Genomic DNA, 13,769 nt, shown 5'->3' with positions numbered 1-13,769 from the left:
GGCAAATAGAGGCGGGGATCAGATATGGGGAAACAGAGGCGGGGAATCAGAGGCGGGGAAACAGAGGCGGGGAATCAGATATGGGGAATCAGAGGTGGGGAATCAGAGGTTGGGAATCAGAGATGCGGAATTGGAGGCGGGGAATGGGATATGGGGAATCAGAGGCGGGGAATCAGAGGCGGGGAAACAGAGGCGGGGAATCAGATATGGGGAATCAGAGGTGTGGAATCAGAGGTTGGGAATCAGAGGCAGGGAATCAGAGGCTTGGAATCAGTTGCAGGGAATCAGATGCGGTGAATCAGAGGCGGGGAATCAGAGCTGGGGAATCAGAGGTGGGGAATCAGAGTTGGGGAATCAGAGGCGGGGACTTAGATATTGGGAAACAGAGGCGGGGAATCAAAGGTGGGGAAACAGAGGCGGGGAATCAGATATGGGGAATCAGAGGTGGGGAATCAGAGGTTGGGAATCTGAGATGCGGAATTGGAGGCGGGGAATGGGATATGGGGAATCAGAGGCGGGGAATCAGAGGCGGGGAAACAGAGGCGGGGAATCAGATATGGGGAATCAGAGGTGTGGAATCAGAGGTTGGGAATCAGAGGCAGGGAATCAGAGGCTTGGAATCAGTTGCAGGGAATCAGATGCGGTGAATCAGAGGCGGGGAATCAGAGCTGGGGAATCAGAGGTGGGGAATCAGAGTTGGGGAATCAGAGGCGGGGACTTAGATATTGGGAAACAGAGGCGGGGAATCAAAGGTGGGGAAACAGAGGCGGGGAATCAGATATGGGGAATCAGAGGTGGGGAATCAGAGGCAGGGAATCAGATGTGCGGAATCAGAGATGGGGAATCAGAGGCAGGGAATCAGAATCAGACGCAGGGAATCAGAGGCCGGGAATCAGAGGCCGGAATCAGATGCCGGGAATAAGAGGCCGGGAATCAGAGGTGGGGAATCAGAGTCCGGGAATCAGAGATGGGGATTTAGAGGCGGGGAATGAGATATGGGGAATCAGAGGCGGGGAATCAGAGGCGGAGAAACAGAGGCGGTGAATCAGAGATGGGGAATCAGAGGCCGGGAATCAGAGGCAGGGAATCAAACACGGGGAATCAGATGCGGGGAATCAGAGCTGGGGAATCAGAGGCGGGGAATCAGAGTTGGGGAATCAGAGGCGGGGAATCAGACGCAGGGAATCAATATGGGAAATCAGAGGTGGGGAATCAGACGCAGGGAATCAATATGGGAAATTAGAGTTGGGGAATCAGAGGTTGGGAATCAGAGGAAGGGAATCAGAGGCGAGGAATCAGAGCTGGGGAATCAGAGGCGGGGAATCAGAATTGGGGAATCAGAGATGGGGAATCAGAGATAGGGAATCAGAGGCGGGGAATCAGACGCGTGGAATCAGAGGTGGTGAATCAGAGATGTGGAATCAGAGGCGGGGAATCAGAGGCAGGGAATCAGACGCGGGGAATCAGAGGCGGGGAATCATAGCTGGCGAATCAGAGGCGGGGAATGAGATATGGGGAATCAGAGGCGGGGAATCAGAGGCGGGGAAACAGTGGCGAGGAATCAGATATGGGGAATCAGAGGTGGCGAATCAAAGGCGGTGAATCAGGGATGGGGAATCAGAGGCGGGGAATCAGAGGCAGGGGATCAAACACGGGGAATCAGAGGCGGGGAATCAGAGCTGTGGAATCAGAGGCGGGGAATCAGAGTTGTGGAATCAGGCGGGGAATCAGAGCTGGGGAATCAGAGGTGGGGAATCAGAGTCGGGGAATCAGAGGCAGGGAGTCGGATCTGCGGAATCAGAGATGGGGAATCAGAGGTGGGGAATCAGAGGCGGTGAATCTGAGATGGGGAATCAGAGGCGGGGAATCAGAGGCAGGTTATCAGACACGGGGATTCAGAGGCTGGGAATCAGACGGGGGGAATCAAAGGCGGGGAATGAAGCTGGGGAATCAGAGGCAGGGAATCAGAGTTGGGGATTCAGAGGCGGGGAATCAGATATGGGGAAACAGAGGCGGGGAATCAGAGGCGGGCAAACAGAGGCGGGGAATTAGATATGGGGAATCAGTGGTGGGGAATCAGAGGTGGTTTATCAGAGATGGGGAATCACAGGCGGGGAATCAGAGGCAGGGAATAGAACGCGGGGAATCAGAGGCAGGGAATCAGAGCTGGGGAATCAGAGGCGGGGAATCATAGTTGGGAATCAGAGGCGGGGAATCAGATATGGGGAAACAGAGGCGGGGAATCAGGGGCGGCGAAACAGAGGCGGGGAATCAGATATGGGGAATCGGATGCGAGGAATCAGAGGCGGGGAATCAGATATGGGGAATCAGAGGTGGGGATTCAGAGGCAGGTAATCAGATGTGCGGAATCAGAGATGGGGAATCAGAGGCAGGGAATCAGAATCAGAAGCGGGGAGTCAGAGGCCGGGAATCAGAGGCCTGGAATCAGATGCTGGGAATAAGAGGCCGGGAATCAGAGGTGGGGAATCAGAGTCCGGGAATCAGAGATGGGGATTCAGAGGCGAGGAATGAGATATGGAGAATCAGAGGCGGGGAATCAGAGGCGGGAAAACAGAGGTGGGGAATCAGATATGGGGAATCAGAGGTGGCGAATCAAATGTGGTGAATCAGAGATGGGGAATCAGAGGAGGGGAATCAGAGGCAGGGAATCAAACACGGGGAATCAGAGGCGGGGAATCAGAGCTGGGGAATCAGAGGCTGGGAATCAAAGTTGGGGAATCAGAGGCAGGGAATCAGATATGGGGAAACAGGGGCGGGGAATCAGAGGCGGGGAAACAGAGGCGGGGAATCAGATATGGGGAATCAGAGGCGGGGAATTAGAGTTGGGGAATCAGAGGCGGGGAATCAGAGGCGGGGAAACAGAAGCGGGGAATCAAACACGGGGAATCAGAGGTGGGGAATCAGAGGTTGGGAATCAGAGGCAGGGAATCAGAGGCGGGGAAACAGAGGCTGGGAATCAGATATGGGGAATCAGAGGTGGGGAATCAGAGGTTGGGAATCAGAGGCAGGGAATCAGAGGCTTGGAATCAGTTGCAGGGAATCAGATGCGGGGAATCAGAGGCGGGGAATCAGAGCTGGGGAATCAGAAGTGGGGAATCAGAGTTGGGGAATCAGAGGCGGGGACTTAGATATTGGGAAACAGAGTCAGGGAATCAGAGGCGGGGAATCAGATATGGGGAATCAGAGATGGGGAATCAGAGGCAGGGAATCAGATGTGCGGAATCAGAGATGGGGAATCAAAGGCAGTGAATCAGAATCAGAAGCAGGGAATCAGAGGCCGGGAATCAGAGGCCGGAATCAGATGCCGGGAATAAGAGGCCGGAAATCAGAGGTGGGGAATCAGAGTCCGGGAATCAGAGATGGGGATTCAGAGGCGGGGAATGAGATATGGGGAATCAGGCGGGGAATCAGAGGCGGGGAAACAGAGGCGGGGAATCAGATATGGCGAATCAGAGGTGGCGAATCAAAGGCGGTGAATCAGAGATGGGGAATCAGAGGCCGGGAATCAGAGGCAGGGAATCAAACACGGGGAATCAGAGGAGGGGAATCAGAATTGGGGAATCAGAGATGGGGAATCAGAGATGGGGAATCAGAGGCAGGGAATCAGACGCGGGGAATCAGAGGTGGTGAATCAGAGATGTGGAATCAGAGGCGGGGAATCAGAGGCAGGGAATCAGACGCGGGGAATAAGAGGCGGGGAATCATAGCTAGCGAATCAGAGGCGGGGAATCAGAGGTGGGGAATCAGAGGCGGGGAATCAGATATTGGGAATCAGAGGTGGGGTATCAGAGGCGGGGAAACAGAGGCGGGGAATCAGACGCGGGGAATCAGCGGTGGTGAATCAGAGATGTGGAATCAGAGGCGGGGAATCAGAGGCAGGGAATCAGACGCGGGGAATCAGAGGCGGGGAATCATAGCTGGCGAATCAGAGGTGGGGAATCAGAGGTGGGGAATCAGAGGCGGGGAATCAGATATTGGGAATCAGAGGTGGGGAATCAGAGGCGGGGAAACAGAGGCGGGGAATCAGATATGGGGAATCAGAGGTGGGGAATCAGAGGTTGTGAATCAGAGATGGGGAATCAGAGGCGGGGAATCAGAGGCCGGTAATCAGACGCGGGGTATCAGAGGCGGGGAATCAGACATGGGAAATTAGAGGCAGGGAATCAGAGTTGGGGATTCAGAGGCGGGGAATCAGATATGGGGAAACAGAGGCGGGGAATCAGAGGCGGGCAAATAGAGGCGGGGATCAGATATGGGGAAACAGAGGCGGGGAATCAGAGGCGGGGAAACAGAGGCGGGGAATCAGATATGGGGAATCAGAGGTGGGGAATCAGAGGTTGGGAATCAGAGATGCGGAATTGGAGGCGGGGAATGGGATATGGGGAATCAGAGGCGGTGAATCAGAGGCGGGGAAACAGAGGCGGGGAATCAGATATGGGGAATCAGAGGTGTGGAATCAGAGGTTGGGAATCAGAGGTTGGGAATCAGAGGCAGGGAATCAGAGGCTTGGAATCAGTTGCAGGGAATCAGATGCGGGGAATCAGAGGCGGGGAATCAGAGCTGGGGAATCAGAGGTGGGGAATCAGAGTTGGGGAATCAGAGGCGGGGACTTAGATATTGGGAAACAGAGGCGGGGAATCAAAGTTGGGGAAACAGAGGCGGGGAATCAGATATGGGGAATCAGAGGTGGGGAATCAGAGGCAGGGAATCAGATGTGCGGAATCAGAGATGGGGAATCAGAGGCAGGGAATCAGAATCAGACGCAGGGAATCAGAGGCCGGGAATCAGAGGCCGGAATCAGATGCCGGGAATAAGAGGCCGGGAATCAGAGGTGGGGAATCAGAGTCTGGGAATCAGAGATGGGGATTTAGAGGCGGGGAATGAGATATGGGGATTCAGAGGCGGGGAATCAGAGGCGGGGAAACAGAGGCGGGGAATCAGATATGGGGAATCAGAGGTTGCGAATCAAAGGCGGTGAATCAGAGATGGGGAATCAGAGGCCGGGAATCAGAGGCAGGGAATCAAACACGGGGAATCAGATGCGGGGAATCAGAGCTGGGGAATCAGAGGCGGGGAATCAGAGTTGGGGAATCAGAGGCGGGGAATCAGACGCAGGGAATCAATATGGGAAATCAGAGGTGGGGAATCAGACGCAGGGAATTAATATGGGAAATCAGAGTTGGGGAATCAGAGGTTGGGAATCAGAGGAAGGGAATCAGAGGCGAGGAATCAGAGCTGGGGAATCAGAGGCGGGGAATCAGAATTGGGGAATCAGAGATGGGGAATCAGAGATGGGGAATCAGAGGCGGGGAATCAGACGCGTGGAATCAGAGGTGGTGAATCAGAGATGTGGAATCAGAGGCGGGGAATCAGAGGCAGGGAATCAGACGCGGGGAATCAGAGGCGGGGAATCATAGCTGGCGAATCAGAGGCGGGGAATGAGATATGGGGAATCAGAGGCGGGGAATCAGAGGCGGGGAAACAGATATGGGGAATCAGAGGTGGGGAATCAGAGGTTGGGAATCAGAGGCAGGGAATCAGAGGCTTGGAATCAGATGCAGGGAATCAGATGCGGGGAATCAGAGGCGGGGAATCAGAGCTGGGGAATCAGAAGTGGGGAATCAGAGTTGGGGAATCAGAGGCGGGGACTTAGATATTGGGAAACAGAGGCAGGGAATCAGAGGCGGGGAATCAGATATGGGGAATCAGAGATGGGGAATCAGAGGCAGGGAATCAGATGTGCGGAATCAGAGATGGGGAATCAAAGGCAGGGAATCAGAATCAGAAGCAGGGAATCAGAGGCCGGGAATCAGAGGCCGGAATCAGATGCCGGGAATAAGAGGCCGGAAATCAGAGGTGGGGAATCAGAGTCCGGGAATCAGAGATGGGGATTCAGAGGCGGGGAATGAGATATGGGGAATCAGGCGGGGAATCAGAGGCGGGGAAACAGAGGCGGGGAATCAGATATGGCGAATCAGAGGTGGCGAATCAAAGGCGGTGAATCAGAGATGGGGAATCAGAGGCCGGGAATCAGAGGCAGGGAATCAAACACGGGGAATCAGAATTGGGGAATCAGAGATGGGGAATCAGAGATGGGGAATCAGAGGCAGGGAATCAGACGCGGGGAATCAGAGGTGGTGAATCAGAGATGTGGAATCAGAGGCGGGGAATCAGAGGCAGGGAATCAGACGCGGGGAATAAGAGGCGGGGAATCATAGCTAGCGAATCAGAGGCGGGGAATCAGAGGTGGGGAATCAGAGGCGGGGAATCAGATATTGGGAATCAGAGGTGGGGTATCAGAGGCGGGGAAACAGAGGCGGGGAATCAGACGCGGGGAATCAGCGGTGGTGAATCAGAGATGTGGAATCAGAGGCGGGGAATCAGAGGCAGGGAATCAGACACGGGGAATCAGAGGCGGGGAATCATAGCTGGCGAATCAGAGGTGGGGAATCAGAGGTGGGGAATCAGAGGCGGGGAATCAGATATTGGGAATCAGAGGTGGGGAATCAGAGGCGGGGAAACAGAGGCGGGGAATCAGATATGGGGAATCAGAGGTGGGGAATCAGAGGTTGTGAATCAGAGATGGGGAATCAGAGGCGGGGAATCAGAGGCCGGTAATCAGACGCGGGGTATCAGAGGCGGGGAATCAGACATGGGAAATTAGAGGCAGGGAATCAGAGTTGGGGATTCAGAGGCGGGGAATCAGATATGGGGAAACAGAGGCGGGGAATCAGAGGCGGGCAAATAGAGGCGGGGATCAGATATGGGGAAACAGAGGCGGGGAATCAGAGGCGGGGAAACAGAGGCGGGGAATCAGATATGGGGAATCAGAGGTGGGGAATCAGAGGTTGGGAATCAGAGATGCGGAATTGGAGGCGGGGAATGGGATATGGGGAATCAGAGGCGGGGAATCAGAGGCGGGGAAACAGAGGCGGGGAATCAGATATGGGGAATCAGAGGTGTGGAATCAGAGGTTGGGAATCAGAGGTTGGGAATCAGAGGCAGGGAATCAGAGGCTTGGAATCAGTTGCAGGGAATCAGATGCGGGGAATCAGAGGCGGGGAATCAGAGCTGGGGAATCAGAGGTGGGGAATCAGAGTTGGGGAATCAGAGGCGGGGACTTAGATATTGGGAAACAGAGGCGGGGAATCAAAGTTGGGGAAACAGAGGCGGGGAATCAGATATGGGGAATCAGAGGTGGGGAATCAGAGGCAGGGAATCAGATGTGCGGAATCAGAGATGGGGAATCAGAGGCAGGGAATCAGAATCAGACGCAGGGAATCAGAGGCCGGGAATCAGAGGCCGGAATCAGATGCCGGGAATAAGAGGCCGGGAATCAGAGGTGGGGAATCAGAGTCCGGGAATCAGAGATGGGGATTTAGAGGCGGGGAATGAGATATGGGGATTCAGAGGCGGGGAATCAGAGGCGGGGAAACAGAGGCGGGGAATCAGATATGGGGAATCAGAGGTTGCGAATCAAAGGCGGTGAATCAGAGATGGGGAATCAGAGGCCGGGAATCAGAGGCAGGGAATCAAACACGGGGAATCAGATGCGGGGAATCAGAGCTGGGGAATCAGAGGCGGGGAATCAGAGTTGGGGAATCAGAGGCGGGGAATCAGACGCAGGGAATCAATATGGGAAATCAGAGGTGGGGAATCAGACGCAGGGAATTAATATGGGAAATCAGAGTTGGGGAATCAGAGGTTGGGAATCAGAGGAAGGGAATCAGAGGCGAGGAATCAGAGCTGGGGAATCAGAAGCGGGGAATCAGAATTGGGGAATCAGAGATGGGGAATCAGAGATGGGGAATCAGAGGCGGGGAATCAGACGCGTGGAATCAGAGGTGGTGAATCAGAGATGTGGAATCAGAGGCGGGGAATCAGAGGCAGGGAATCAGACGCGGGGAATCAGAGGCGTGGAATCATAGCTGGCGAATCAGAGGCGGGGAATGAGATATGGGGAATCAGAGGCGGGGAATCAGAGGCGGGGAAACAGTGGCGAGGAATCAGATATGGGGAATCAGAGGTGGCGAATCAAAGGCGGTGAATCAGAGATGGGGAATCAGAGGCGGGGAATCAGAGGCAGGGGATCAAACACGGGGAATCAGAGGCGGGGAATCAGAGCTGTGGAATCAGAGGCGGGGAATCAGAGTTGGGGAATCAGAGGCGGGGAATCAGAGCTGGGGAATCAGAGGTGGGGAATCAGAGTCGGGGAATCAGAGGCAGGGAGTCGGATGTGCGGAATCAGAGATGGGTAATCAGAGGTGGGGAATCAGAGGCGGTGAATCTGAGATGGGGAATCAGAGGCGGGGAATCAGAGGCAGGTTATCAGACACGGGGATTCAGAGGCCGGGAATCAGACGGGGGGAATCAAAGGCGGGGAATGAAGCTGGGGAATCAGAGGCAGGGAATCAGAGTTGGGGATTCAGAGGCGGGGAATCAGATATGGGGAAACAGAGGCGGGGAATCAGAGGCGGGCAAACAGAGGCGGGGAATTAGATATGGGGAATCAGTGGTGGGGAATCAGAGGTGGTTTATCAGAGATGGGGAATCACAGGCGGGGAATCAGAGGCAGGGAATAGAACGCGGGGAATCAGAGGCAGGGAATCAGAGCTGGGGAATCAGAGGCGGGGAATCATAGTTGGGAATCAGAGGCGGGGAATCAGATAATGGGAAACAGAGGCGGGGAATCAGGGGCGGGGAAACAGAGGCGGGGAATCAGATATGGGGAATCGGATGCGGGGAATCAGAGGCGGGGAATCAGATATGGGGAATCAGAGGTGGGGAATCAGAGGCAGGTAATCAGATGTGCGGAATCAGAGATGGGGAATCAGAGGCAGGGAATCAGAATCAGAAGCGGGGAGTCAGAGGCCGGGAATCAGAGGCCTGGAATCAGATGCTGGGAATAAGAGGCCGGGAATCAGAGGTGGGGAATCAGAGTCCGGGAATCAGAGATGGGGATTCAGAGGCGGGGAATGAGATATGGAGAATCAGAGGCGGGGAATCAGAGGCGGGGAAACAGAGGCGGGGAATCAGATTTGGGGAATCAGAGGTGGCGAATCAAAGGCGGTAAATCAGAGATGGGGAATCAGAGGCCGGGAATCAGAGGCAGGGAATCAAACACGGGGAATCAGAGGCGGGGAATCAGAGCTGGGGAATCAGAGGCGGGGAATCAGAGTTGGGGAATCAGAGGCGGGGAATCAGACGCAGGGAATCAATATGGGAAATCAGAGGTGGGGAATCAGAGGTTGGGAATCAGAGGAAGGGAATCAGAGGCGAGGAATCAGAGCTGGGGAATCAGAGGCGGGGAATCAGAATTGGGGAATCAGAGATGGGGAATCAGAGATGGGGAATCAGAGGCGGGGAATCAGACGCGGGGAATCAGCGGTGGTGAATCAGAGATGTGGAATCAGAGGCGGGGAATCAGAGGCAGGGAATCAGACGCAGGGAATCAGAGGCGGGGAATCATAGCTGGCGAATCAGATGCGGGGAATCAGAGGTGGGGAATCAGAGGTGGGGAATCAGATATTGGGAATCAGAGGTGGGGAATCAGAGGCGGGGAAACAGAGGCGGGGAATCAGATATGGGGAATCAGAGGTGGGGAATCAGAGGTTGTGAATCAGAGATGGGGAATCAGAGGCGGGGAATCAGAGGCCGGTAATCAGACGCGGGGAATCAGAGGCGGGGAATCAGACATGGGAAATTAGAGACAGGGAATCAGAGTTGGGGATTCAGAGGCGGGGAATCAGATATGGTGAAACAGAGGCGGGGAATCAGAGGAGGGCAAATAGAGGCGGGGATCAGATACGGGGAAACAGAGGCGGGGAATCAGAGGCGGGGAAACAGAGGCGGGGAATCAGATATGGGGAATCAGAGGTGGGGAATCAGACGCAGGGAATCATTGTGGGAAATCAGAGGTGGGGAATCAGAGGTTGGGAATCAGAGGAAGGGAATCAGAGGCGAGGAATCAGAGCTGGGGAATCAGAGGCGGGGAATCAGAATTGGGGAATCAGAGATGGGGAATCAGAGATGGGGAATCAGAGGCGGGGAATCAGACGCGGGGAATCAGCGGTGGTGAATCAGAGATGTGGAATCAGAGGCGGGGAATCAGAGGCAGGGAATCAGACGCGGGGAATCAGAGGCGGGGAATCATAGCTGGCGAATCAGAGGCGGGGAATCAGAGGTGGGGAATCAGAGGCGGGGAATCAGATGCGTGGAATCAGTGGTGGTGAATCAGAGATGTGGAATCAGAGGTGGGGAATCAGAGGCGGGGAAACAGAGGCGGGGAATCAGATATGGGGAATCAGAGGTGGGGAATCAGAGGTTGTGAATCAGAGATGGGGAATCAGAGGCGGGGAATCAGAGGCGGGGAATCAGATATGGGGAAACAGAGGCGGGGAATCAGAGGCGGGAAAATAGAGGCGGGGATCAGATATGGGGAAACAGAGGCGGGGAATCAGAGGCGGGGAAACAGAGGCGGGGAATCAGATATGGGGAATCAGAGGTGGGGAATCAGAGGTTGGGAATCAGAGATGCGGAATTGGAGGCGGGGAATGGGATATGGGGAATCAGAGGCGGGGAATCAGAGGCGGGGAAACAGAGGCGGGGAATCAGATATGGGGAATCAGAGGCGGGGAATCAGAGGCGGGCAAATAGAGCCGGGGATCAGATATGGGGAAACAGAGGCGGGGAATCAGAGGCGGGGAAACAGAGGCGGGGAATCAGATATGGGGAATCAGAGGTGGGGAATCAGAGGTTGGGAATCAGAGATGCGGAATTGGAGGCGGGGAATGGGATATGGGGAATCAGAGGCGGGGAATCAGAGGCGGGGAAACAGAGGCGGGGAATCAGATATGGGGAATCAGAGGTGTGGAATCAGAGGTTGGGAATCAGAGGTTGGGAATCAGAGGCAGGGAATCAGAGGCTTGGAATCAGTTGCAGGGAATCAGATGCGGGGAATCAGAGGCGGGGAATCAGAGCTGGGGAATCAGAGGTGGGGAATCAGAGTTGGGGAATCAGAGGCGGGGACTTAGATATTGGGAAACAGAGGCGGGGAATCAAAGGTGGGGAAACAGAGGCGGGGAATCAGATATGGGGAATCAGAGGTGGGGAATCAGAGGCAGGGAATCAGATGTGCGGAATCAGAGATGGGGAATCAGAGGCAGGGAATCAGAATCAGACGCAGGGAATCAGAGGCCGGGAATCAGAGGCCGGAATCAGATGCCGGGAATAAGAGGCCGGGAATCAGAGGTGGGGAATCAGAGTCCGGGAATCAGAGATGGGGATTTAGAGGCGGGGAATGAGATATGGGGAATCAGAGGCGGGGAATCAGAGGCGGGGAAACAGAGGCGGGGAATCAGATATGGGGAATCAGAGGTTGCGAATCAAAGGCGGTGAATCAGAGATGGGGAATCAGAGGCCGGGAATCAGAGGCAGGGAATCAAACACGGGGAATCAGATGCGGGGAATCAGAGCTGGGGAATCAGAGGCGGGGAATCAGAGTTGGGGAATCAGAGGCGGGGAATCAGACGCAGGGAATCAATATGGGAAATCAGAGGTGGGGAATCAGACGCAGGGAATCAATATGGGAAATCAGAGTTGGGGAATCAGATGTTGGGAATCAGAGGAAGGGAATCAGAGGCGAGGAATCAGAGCTGGGGAATCAGAGGCGGGGAATCAGAATTGGGGAATCAGAGATGGGGAATCAGAGATGGGGAATCAGAGGCGGGGAATCAGATGCGTGGAATCAGAGGTGGTGAATCAGAGATGTGGAATCAGAGGCGGGGAATCAGAGGCAGGGAATCAGACGCGGGGAATCAGAGGCGGGGAATCATAGCTGGCGAATCAGAGGCGGGGAATGAGATATGGGGAATCAGAGGCGGGGAATCAGAGGCGGGGAAACAGTGGCGAGGAATCAGATATGGGGAATCAGAGGTGGCGAATCAAAGGCGGTGAATCAGAGATGGGGAATCAGAGGCGGGGAATCAGAGGCAGGGGATCAAACACGGGGAATCAGAGGCGGGGAATCAGAGCTGTGGAATCAGAGGCGGGGAATCAGAGTTGGGGAATCAGAGGCGGGGAATCAGAGCTGGGGAATCAGAGGTGGGGAATCAGAGTCGGGGAATCAGAGGCAGGGAGTCGGATGTGCGGAATCAGAGATGGGGAATCAGAGGTGGGGAATCAGAGGCGGTGAATCTGAGATGGGGAATCAGAGGCGGGGAATCAGAGGCAGGTTATCAGACACGGGGATTCAGAGGCTGGGAATCAGACGGGGGGAATCAAAGGCGGGGAATGAAGCTGGGGAATCAGAGGCAGGGAATCAGAGTTGGGGATTCAGAGGCGGGGAATCAGATATGGGGAAACAGAGGCGGGGAATCAGAGGCGGGCAAACAGAGGCGGGGAATTAGATATGGGGATTCAGTGGTGGGGAATCAGAGGTGGTTTATCAGAGATGGGGAATCACAGGCGGGGAATCAGAAGCAGGGAATAGAACGCGGGGAATCAGAGGCAGGGTATCAGAGCTGGGGAATCAGAGGCGGGGAATCATAGTTGGGAATCAGAGGCGGGGAATCAGATATGGGGAAACGGAGGCGGGGAATCAGGGGCGGGGAAACAGAGGCGGGGAATCAGATATGGGGAATCGGATGCGGGGAATCAGAGGCGGGGAATCAGATATGGGGAATCAGAGGTGGGGAATCAGAGGCAGGTAATCAGATATGCGGAATCAGAGATGGGGAATCAGAGGAAGGGAATCAGAATCAGAAGCGGGGAGTCAGAGGCCGGGAATCAGAGGCCTGGAATCAGATGCTGGGAATAAGAGGCCGGGAATCAGAGGTGGGGAATCAGAGTCCGGGAATCAGAGATGGGGATTCAGAGGCGGGGAATGAGATATGGAGAATCAGAGGCGGGGAATCAGAGGCGGGAAAACAGAGGTGGGGAATCAGATATGGGGAATCAGAGGTGGCGAATCAAAGGTGGTGAATCAGAGATGGGAAATCAGAGGAGGGGAATCAGAGGCAGGGAATCAAACACGGGGAATCAGAGGCGGGGAATCAGAGCTGGGGAATCAGAGGCTGGGAATCAAAGTTGGGGAATCAGAGGCAGGGAATCAGATATGGGGAAACAGGGGCGGGGAATCAGAGGCGGGGAAACAGAGGCGGGGAATCAGATATGGGGAATCAGAGGCGGGGAATTAGAGTTGGGGAATCAGAGGCGGGGAATCAGAGGCGGGGAAACAGAAGCGGGGAATCAAACACTGGGAATCAGAGGTGGGGAATCAGAGGTTGGGAATCAGAGGCAGGGAATCAGAGGCGGGGAATCAGAGGAGGGGAATCAGAGGCAGGGAATCAGATGTGCGGAATCGGAGATGGGGAATCAGAGGCAGGGAATCAGAGGCGGGGAATCAGAGGCGGGGAATCAGAGGCCGGGAATCAGATATGGGGAAACAGAGGCGGGGAATCAGAGGCGGGGAAACAGAGGCTGGGAATCAGATATGGGGAATCGGAGGTGGGGAATCAGAGGTTGGGAATCAGAGGCAGGGAATCAGAGGCTTGGAATCAGATGCAGGGAATCAGATGCGGGGAATCAGAGGCGGGGAATCAGAGCTGGGGAATCAGAGTTTGGGAATCAGAGGCGGGGAATTAGATATGGGGAAACAGAGGCGGGGGATCAGATATGGGGAATCAGAGGCGGGGAATCAGAGGCGCGGAAAGAGAGGCGGGGAATCAGATATGGGGAATCAGAGGTGG

Source organism: Narcine bancroftii, unplaced genomic scaffold (genome assembly GCF_036971445.1).
Source record: "Narcine bancroftii isolate sNarBan1 unplaced genomic scaffold, sNarBan1.hap1 Scaffold_159, whole genome shotgun sequence".
In the NCBI taxonomy this organism is placed as follows: domain Eukaryota; kingdom Metazoa; phylum Chordata; class Chondrichthyes; order Torpediniformes; family Narcinidae; genus Narcine; species Narcine bancroftii.
This window is presented reverse-complemented; position numbering follows the sequence as displayed.